Source organism: Notamacropus eugenii, chromosome 1, assembly GCF_028372415.1.
Source record: "Notamacropus eugenii isolate mMacEug1 chromosome 1, mMacEug1.pri_v2, whole genome shotgun sequence".
NCBI lineage: Eukaryota > Metazoa > Chordata > Mammalia > Diprotodontia > Macropodidae > Notamacropus > Notamacropus eugenii.
Genome location: NC_092872.1, coordinates 724525834 through 724534223, shown reverse-complemented (window position 1 = coordinate 724534223; position 8390 = coordinate 724525834).

Here is an 8390-nt window from a genome sequence, read left to right as displayed (position 1 = left end):
GAGTTTCAAGGAATGGGTGGTAACAAGCGTCACTCCCATCCTCTCCAGCATATTGCCTCCTCCTTCATCTCCATGTTCTCACTTATCTTCCATTTCTCCCTGTCTACTGGCTCCTTCTCTGCTGACTATAAACATGTCCACATCTCCCTTTTCCTCAAAAAACCCTCCCTTGATTTGTCCATCCCTGATAACCAAGTTTCTCCTGCCTCTTGTGACTAAACTCCCTGAGATCTCCTAGGATAAGTGTTTCCACTTCCTTTCAGTTAATGAAGCCAAGTATTATATTTTAAGTGCCAGAGATGCAAATACAAAGGCAGGATAGCCCCTGGCCTCAAGGATCTTACATCCTTACATGGAGGAGGGGTGGTGACAAAGGAAAGGAGTTATGATTGGAGAAGTCACAAAAATAGTGAGTGCAACAGTAGGGCAGTCCCTTACCACAGAAGATGTTCATGATGGTTTGATTACAATTCTCCAAGCAAGAGGCAGGAAAGGATTTGTCGTAGTATTCTCTCTTTTTAAACTCTCTAGAAACCAGCTTCTGACCTCATCATTCCAATGATTCTTCAATTCCCAAATCTAATGGTCTTTTAAAAAATCCTCATCCTTCTTGACTTCTCTGCAACCTTTGACATGACCAATCTCTCTCTTCTCCTTGATACTCTCTTCTCTCTAGGGTTTTCTGATGTGAGTCTCCTGGTTCTCTTCCCACCTGTTTTAATGCTCTTCTCAGTCTCCTGTGGTGGATCTTCCTCCAAATCACACCCCCACGGCTCTGTCCTGGACCTTCTCTTTTCCCTCTATACTATTTCTTGGCGATCTCATCAGCTTCCATGATTTCAATGATCATCTCCAGGCTGATGATTCTCAAATGTACTCTCCAGCCCAAGTTTCTTTCCTGACCTCTAATCTCCTGACCCCAAGTTTCTAGTAGTCATCTTGAACTGGATGTCCAGTAGATATCTTAAACTGAGCATGGCTCAAACTGAACTCATTATCCTTCCCTCCAAACTTTTCCTTCTTCCTAACTTCCCTGTTACTATTAGGGGTACCACTCATCACCCAGGCTCACAATCTAGAAGTAATGCTCTCTCTTTTTCACCCTCCATATCCAAACTGTTACCAAGGTCTTTTACTTTTTACTATCTCTTTCATATGCCTCTTTTTCTCTTCTCACATTTTCCTCACCTTAGTGAAAGTCTTCATCGTCTCCTTCCTTGGCTATTGTAAAAGGCTGATGGTTTGTCTACCTGCCTTCCATCCTCTGCTCAGCTGTCAAAATCTTTCTAAAGTAAAAGTCTGACCATGTCACCCCACTTCTCAACTCCAGTGTCTCTTTATGTCATCTTCAGGATCAAATATAAAATAACTCTTTTTGGTGTTCAAAGTCTTTCTCTCTCTCTCTCTCTCTCTCTCTCTCTCTCTCTCTCTCTCTCTCTCTCTCTCTCTCTCTCTCTCTCTCCCTCACACACACACACACACACACACACACACACACACACACACACCATCTTTTCAGGCTTCTTACACTTTACTCTACTAACCAGTGACACAGGCTTCCATGTTGTTCCTCAAAAAGGACATTCCATCTCCTGACTTCAGGCATTTTCTCTGGCTCTCCCTTATGCCTGGAATTCTTTCCTTCCTCTCCTCTGCCTCCTAGCTTCTCAACTTCCTTCAAATGCCATTTACAATTCCATCTTCTACAAGAAGCCCTTCTTGATCCTCCTTAGTGGAAATGCCTTCCCTCTGAGGTTATCTCCAATTTATACTGTATATTATCTATCTGGTTAGAACATGGTTGTTTGTATGTTGTCTACTTCCATTAGTCTATCTTTGCTTTTCTTTGTATCCCCAGTGCTTAGCACAGGGCCTGGCACATAGTAAACTTTTAATAAATGTTTTTTGACTAACCTGACACACTGCAGAGAAATCAGCAGAGATAAGGATTAAGAAAAGACTACAATCCTACAAAATGGCTTTCCCACACTCAGGTTCATTTTTCCCCTTGTGTCCCTGTAATATCTGAACTGACTCCAAAATCTTTCTCACGCTCAGAAGAGTTTCTGGAATTGATGATGGTGATGTCTAAAAGACCATGGAGTATGAGACAAGTACCACTAGACCATAGCTGACAAATGTGGTTGAATTTTCAAAAGGGAAAAGGAGGTGGTTTTTCCAAACTATGGGGTAGTGAATTTTAAAGAGTGAATTTTCAAATACCAAATTAGAGAATCCAAATTTCTAAAATGTATCATGTGAAAGGATCAATGATATATTCAGTGTTACCCAATCTTGCTGTTTCTACCTTCACAGCACCTTATACATATGCTCCTTCTCTCTACTCACATGGCCACAGCCCTAGTTCAGGTTTTTATCACCTCTTTATCAGTCTTCTAATTGGTCTCCTGCCTCAAGTCTTTCTCTACTCAGATTTTTCCACTTATCTATCATTTATTTTTCTAAAGTGTGGCTTTGACCACATCACCCCCACCTCCACCTCCACCTCCCAGCTTACTGAGTTTCCATTGTTTCCTATTCAGTTTGGTATTGGAAGTTCTTCATAATCTAGCCTCTTCCTACCTGTCCAGTTTTCTTAACCTTTACTCTCCTCCATATATTCTACTCCAATCTGCTCTTTCTTACAAAGGACCCTTCAGGTTCCCTTCTCTGTGCCCTTGAATTAGCTACATCCCACTCCTGGAATGTTTCAACTCCCCTCTCCTCCATCCTTCTTTTTTTTTATTTCCTTCTGGACTCAGCTCAAATCCCACCCACTCCAAGAAGCCCTTCCCCATTGCTAGTCCCGCCCCTCACATCATCTGTCATCTGCTCCAGGTTCAAGTCTCACTCCATCTTTCCAATTTTGTTACAATCACTTTTGATTTATTGGGGGTATATTTTTTATTCACATTGTTGCAGTTTTTATGTACAGTGTGCTAAGGTTTCTCTGGGGGACTCTGCTTACTTCACTCTGCATAAGTTCATATAGATTTTTCTACGAATCTATTCATCACATGTCATTTCTTTGCAGCACAAAATATCCAATTACATTTATGTACTACAATGTGTTTAGTCATTCCCCTTCTGGGGGGTTATTTTTTTACCTCTATGGGCATGTAATTTAAAAAAGTAAACAAAAATAAATAAAAATTTTCCAATTAAATCACAAAATAAAAATTCTGAAAATTAAAGAAGAGTTTAATAAAATTGAAAGCAAAAAAACCTGCTGAATTGATCAATAAAACAGGAGCTGGTTGTTTGAAGCAAAAACAAGAACAAAAATCCGATGAAACAGACAAACAGCTAACCCTAGATTAACAAAAGAAGAAACTGAATTAGGAACTTTGAATTTATAACACTCCATTTTCCAATAAATAAATAGTCAAAGGATATGAATAGGCAGTTTACAAAGGCAGAAATCCAAGCTAATCATTATATGAAAAAAAAACAACTAAGTCACTAATAATTTGAGAAAACCACATTAAAGCAACTTTCAGGTTCCACCTTACATCTATCAATCTGTCAAAGATGATAAAAGAGGAAAATGACAATGATTGGAGGGGTTGTGGGAAAATAGATACAGGGCTTTTTAAACTTTTTCCACTCAAGACCTGTTCAGTGCTATGGGGTCACAACCCACAGTTTAAGAAGTGCTGCTGACTAGTATACTATTGGTAGAACTGTGAATTGATCCAGTCATTTTGGAAAGTAATTTGGAACTACATCCAGAAAGTTACCGGACTCTGCATATGCTTGACCCAGTTAAAGCACTACCGAGCCTATCTCCCAAACAAATCAGCAAAAGAGGAAATGAATTTACATGTAGAAAAATATTTATAAGAGCTCTTTTTGTTGTAGGCAAAAATTGGAAATGAAGAGTGAGTCCTCTTATTGGGCATGATTACATTGTGGCATTTGAATGTAATGGAATATTATTATGTCATAAGATAGAAGGAAGTGAACAACTTCACAGAAAATTAGGAAGATCTTTATAAACTGATAAAAAACAAAACTAGAAAAATGATTTGTAAAATGATAGAGAAAACCAACTGTGAAAGAATTTACAAATATGATCAGTTCTGTGCTATACCAGAAGTTCAAAACAATGAAAATGACTGAAAACAAATAAATTAATTTTAAAAAAAAAGAACAAAAATGAAATATACTCCTCACTTCCTGACAGTAACATGATAAAATGCAAGAAAGAGGCAAATATTTTTGGAAATGGCTAACGTGGGGTTTGGGTTTTTTCTGGACTATATAGCTATGTATTGAGGGATTTGTTGTTTTAAATTTGCTCAGAGGGAGGGGGAGTATGGGAGGGACAGATTCATAAAAATAAATACTTGCTACTTGAAAAATTAAAAAAAAATTCTTGTCAATTGAAAGGCAAAACAAAGAGCCTGAGGCCAAGGCTCTGGTCACCTCTTGTAAGGCTTAACTCAGTTTGGGTTACTTGGCTAATCAAGAAGTCTTTTTATAACTACATGGTTGGTGGACTGGAACCAGTTAGAGAGTGTCTTCATAAGTTCAAGTCTCTCCCACTTCCATTATGTATCCTCATGACTCTCCCATAAGCTGGCCCTCTGATCTCTCCATTTGGGGAGAAGTCATCATGTGCATATCTCCATTACACGTAAAATAAAGAAGTTAGAGTAGATGACCTCTAAGGTCCTCTCTAGTTCTCAGTCTTATGGTGACTATGAAAGCTCTTTGTAAACTATCAATCAAGCAGAAGTCCCTTGGACAAAGAAGAGCTGGATGTAGGAGATTACAGCAAAAGGTGGTTACTTTTCTACAAGAAGACACGTTTATTCTCATCCTTAAAAGCCTTCAGTGGCTCCTTCTTGCTTCTAAGTTCAAATCCTAACTCCTTAGACTGGCCTTTAAGGTACTCCACCATCTTGTTTCAACCTACCTTTCTGGCTCTTTTTTTTTTTTTTTTGGTCATTCAGCTCCCTTTGACACACTCTAAGACAAACTGGGATAATAGTCGTTGCCTGTTCTAGCCCTGCTTTCTTCAGTTCCAGCGTATTATTCACAGAAGCTCCCTCCCTTACTTTCTTATCTCCACCTGTTGAAATTCTCCTCATCCTTCAAGGCTCATCTCAGGTGTCATCTCCTCAATAAAGCCTTCCCTGACCCCTCCACCACACCCATCCAAAAGTGACCTCTCCCTCCTTCAGCATTCCTAGAGTACTTTGTCTGAATCTCTCGGTTCGGTTCTCCTTATCCCAGACTACCTTATATCACTCTTTGTGGATCTGTCATTACCAGCTCCCTCACCATTAGGCTATAAGTTCCTCAGAGATAACAAGCCACATCTTTATTCATCTTTTTGTTGCCAGCTCCTGGCACTGTGTCTAAAGGAGGCAATTACCAAATGTTTGTTTAAATAAAATTTCCCAAAGCCTTCCCCTTTGCAGATCTGAGTTCAGTTGTCCAAAGGTATCAGATGATCCTGCCTGGAGGATTTCAGGAAGGAGGAAATGAAATGAAGTTAAAAGTCTTAGTTAAGTGCTTTCTGTGTGCCAAGCACTGGGGAAGGAAGATGGAGCAGCACAGATGGGAGATAGCCAGGAAATAGCATGGGGGGCCAAAGATAGGGCAACATAAGGGGAAAGCTCACTATCCAGAACCAGGGTCCCTCCTGGGGTAAGAGAACACGTTCCTAAGGAAGAGGCTGAATTCTTTACCTTCCATTCTGTTGCAATTGCCAGAATCAGCTAATCCGAGGGAAAGTGGGCAATTGTCTAGTAGAAATCTCTCACTTTTTCCGTTCTCCCCTGTCTTCCTCCCTCCCTCCCTCCCTCTCTTCCTTCCTTTCTTCTTTCCTTCCCTCCCTCTCCCTCCCCTACCTCCTTTCTCTTTCCCTTCCTTCCTTCATTTCTCTCTCACCCTTCCCCTTTCTCCCTTTCTCTCCTCCTTCCTCCCTCCCTCCCTTCCTCTTTTCTTTCTTTCCTGAACTGTGCTTGAATTTGATTGAGGCTCAGACCATTCAAATGACTTGCCTGGGAGGTGGTGAAGCCCCCTGGGACTCAGGGTCTCTCCAAAAGCATGACTTGTAGTACAATACCCGATTAATTCCAGGTAATATGTAAGCATTCTCTTTGTGGTAGAGAAGTCATTGTACCCTGCAAGCATTCAATAAATATTGCCTGAATCAATAAAGGAACAAATACGTCAATGAAAGAAACAAGGAAACTAAATGTTGGCTTGGATTTTTCTCATTTCTTTTACTAAGACTATTACTATTCTGTTAGTTTATTACTATTAGTTATTCTTGGTTCTCTATCCCCAATGCCCTTATTTAATTAAAGTTCCTAACTATTTCTGACGCCAGTGTTGAAGAACAGGTGCAGGGCCATTTTGCTAAGTGTTTGCAAAAATGTTTTCCCAAATATTCTGCGGATAGCCCATTTTCAACGATGAAAGGTTCCCCCAGGGGCTTGATGATCACTCACGTCTTGAATGGAGAGAATTTGGGACAGAATCCTTCAGTAAGAGGATGCCTTCCCCCAACCCCCTCCCTTGAAGTTCTGTGCTATTAAGACCTACTAGGCTGCTGACCTCAAAATGACTGAATAATCCATCAACACCACCCCTGAAAGAAGATTCTCCCCTCTGCACTTTAGTCCAATGTGGTGATGGCAAGAGGACAGATCCCTTGGCAGATTACTCACTCTGTCCTAGGTCAGGCAGGGACAGAATAGGAGGGAGTGTCACTTGCTGATCACTCTGCCCTTTCAACATCTAAATGTGGCCTCAGCCCTGCACTGACCCCTACCTCAAGTCTCAAAAGACATTTGGAAGAATTGGAGGGACGTGGCAGAGGCACCAGCAGGTCATTTAGACCTGCCAATAATTTGCAATAACCCATGAGCAACCATTGCCAGTAATAAATACCTTTGAAAGATAACTTTCCCAAAGGACAGGTTTAATCATGTCATTTCCCCTCAGCTATTACTCCTTAGATCACAAGATCATAGATTTATAGCTGGAAGGAAACTCAGAGGCTTTCAAGTCTAACCCCTTATTTAACAGAGGAGGAAACCGAGGCACAGAGAAATCAAATGTCTTCATGAGATCATAGATGTAGAGGTGGAAGGGACTTCACAGATGGAGTCCAAACTCTTATTTCACAGATGAGGAAGCAAAGTGATGAAGTGACTTGCCTAGGGTCACACAGGTAGTATCTAAGGTGGAATTTGAACTCAGCTCTTTCAGACTCCAAGTCCAGTTTCCTAACCACATACTGCCACTCACATATGACGTCCTGTATTTGGTTAGCATTTAAAGCTCTTCACAACTGGATCCCCAAATACCTTTCCAATCTTATTACAAATTTCTCCCCTTTGTACATGCTGTGGTTCAGCTAAAATGATCTCACTATCCCTCACACATGATATTACATCGTCCCATCTCCACACCTTTGCGATGGCTGTGCCCCATGCTTAGAATGCACTCCCTCCTCAGCTCTGTCTCTTAGAATCTCTAGTTTTATTCAAGATGTGCCTTGAATCATCTTCTACCTGAAGTCTTTCTTATTGCCTGCGGCTCTTAGTGTCTTTCCCCCCAAATGATCATTTAAATATTTTTGTTTCTCCTGACTCCAAGCATTTTCACTGGCTGCTCCCGTTGGTGCCCATCTTGGCTTCCTTCCAGGCCCAGCTAAGAAGCCCGTCCTCATCCCCTTAATACTAGCACATTCCTGCTATTGACTATTGCCAATTTATCTTGTCTATGGCTTGTTCGTCCGTAACTGTTGGCGTGTCTCCTCTATTAGACCATGAGCTCTTTGAGGATAGGGACTGTTTGTTTGTTTGTCTGTCTGTTTGTTTTGCCTTTGGGGGCGGGTATCTCCAGCACATATCACAATAATCACAATGCCTGGCACATCTTTTTGTTATTACTCAGGTGTTTTACTTGTTTCTGATTCTTCCTGAGCCCATTTGTGGTTTTCTTAGCAGAGATACTGGAGTGGATTGCCATTTCCTTCTCCAGCTCACTTTACAGATAAGGAAACTGAGGCAAACAGGGTTCAGTAACTTGCCCAGGTCACACAGCTAGTAAATGTTCGAGGCTAGATCTGAACTCAGGTCTTTTTGACTGTAGGCCTGGTATTCTATCCACGGCATCACCTAGCTGCCCTGTTACGTGCTTCATCAATTGTTGTTAGCAAGTAAGTGTCTGAGGCCAAATTTGAATTCAGAACATCCTGACTCCAGGTCTAGTACTCTATCCACTTCATCACCTAGCTGCCTAATTGACCGAATTGCTTATGAAGGCACAGATTGTTTCCCAGCTGAACTGAAAACATCTCATGAGGAGAAATTCTCTCATTTTTGTCTTTTTATCCTCAGCACTTGGCACATAGCAAGCTCTTG